Genomic DNA, 2,041 nt, shown 5'->3' on the forward strand with positions numbered 1-2,041 from the left:
CCAATGTCCAAGTTGCCCATCCCTGTCTACTCTGTGTGTGGAGGGAGTGGGAATGATTCTTGCTATAAGGATTTGTTCCCACTTTTGTTCCCTGGTTTTGGTATGAGGATTATGCTGGCTTCATAAAATCTATTGGAAGTTTTCCATCCTCCTCTATCTTCTGGAATAATTTGAGTAGAATTGGTGACAGCTCTTCCCTGAATGTTTGGCAGAATTCACCAGTGAGCCATCTAGGACTGGACTTTTATTGGTTAGGAGTCTTTTGATGACCTGATCAATTTCTTCTTTTGTTATGGGTCTGTTCAGGTTTTCTACTCCACTTTGTGTAAGTTTAGATAGGTCGTGTTTATCTAAAAATGTATCTTCATAATATTCTCCTATTATCCTTTTAATTTCCTTTAGTTCTGTTGTGACATCACCCATACAGTTTCTAATGCGTGTTATTTGTGTCTTCTCCCTCTTTTCTTTTGTCAGGTTTGCCAATGATCTGTTGATTTTCTTAATTCTTGCAAAGAACCAGCTCCTTGTCCTGTTGATTGTTTCTATAGTTTTTCTGTTTTCTATCTCATTTATTTCTGCTCTTATCTTTATTATTTCTTTTCTTTTGGTGGCTGTGAGTTCCCTCTGTTGGTCTGTTTCTAATAGTTGTAGATGCTGTGTTTTTGTGTTAAGTTTGGTTCTTTCTTCTTTGGGATGTGTGCATTTATTGTAGTAAATTGTCCTCTCAGCACCGCTTTTGCTGTGTCCCAAAGATTTTGGTATGTTGTGTTTCATTCTCGTTTGTTTTGAGGAAATTTGTGAATTCACATTTAATTTCATCTACTAGCCAGTCACTTTTGAGCAGGGTGTTATTCAGTTTCCACATATTTGACTTGATTTCCTTGGTCTTCCTATTGTTGATTTCTAATTTGATAGCATTGTGGTCTGAAAAAATGCTTTGTAGTGATTTTATATTAGTTAATTTATGGAGATTTGTTTTTGTGGCCTAAAACATGATCTATTCTGGAGAATGTTCCATGTGCACTGGAAAAGAATGTGTATTGTGCAGTTGTTGGGTTGAATGCTCTGTACACATCTGTAAGGTCCATTTGGCTGACTGTGTTGTTTAGTTCTTCTGTGTCTTTGTCAAGATTCTTTCTGGTTGTTCTATCTATTTTTGAAAGCAGTGCATTAAAATCACCCACTATTATTGTAAATTCATCAATTTCTTTCTCCAAATCTATTAAAGTTTATTGTATATATTTTGGAGTTCTTTCATTGAGAGCATAGCTATTTATTATGGTTATTTCATCTTGTTCAAGTGTCCCTTTAATCATGACATAATGTCCATCTTTATCTATTATGCTGTTTTTTGCTTTAAAGTTTATTTTATCAGAGATTAGTACTGCCACTCCTGTTCCATTTTTATTGGAATTAGGTTGGTATCTTTTTTTTCCATCCTTTGACTTTTTAATTTGGTTTTGTCTCTGTGTGTGAGATGTGTCTCTTGCAGACAGCATATTGAAGGATGTTGTTTTCTTATCCATTCTGCCACCCTCCGTCTCTTAACAGGTACATTTAATCCATTTATATTCAGTGTAGTTATCGATAGGTATTGATTAATTGTTGCCCTTATGTTTGTGGTTTTTTGTGGTGTTGCTGCTTCTTTGTTCTGTGTGTCTTCCTTTGTTGAGTTCATGCTTTTTGTGTTCTTTCTTGTGAGTTTCCTCATAGTTTTAATGTTTCCATTTTCTTCTTGTATTTTCATTCTCTTGGTATGTTGTGAAGTATTAATTTTCTTTGAGGTTGCCTTATAGTCCATTAAGTTTTCTATCCATTTAGTGCAGTCTATTTTATCCTGTAATCGACTGGACATTTTCACTATCTGGATCTCTGTTCCTACATGTTTACCTTCTTTTACATTGTACTTGTGTTGATCATAGCCTGACCTCCCAGATTCTCTGAGATTGTTCTTATAGTTTTGTTCTGTTCTCAACTCTTCCTTCTGTTGACTTAATTCAGGGAGATGCTGCCACATATATCAATCTCTGGTTGTTGTCTG

Source organism: Chrysochloris asiatica, unplaced genomic scaffold (assembly GCF_000296735.1).
Source record: "Chrysochloris asiatica unplaced genomic scaffold, ChrAsi1.0 scaffold00252, whole genome shotgun sequence".
In the NCBI taxonomy this organism is placed as follows: domain Eukaryota; kingdom Metazoa; phylum Chordata; class Mammalia; order Afrosoricida; family Chrysochloridae; genus Chrysochloris; species Chrysochloris asiatica.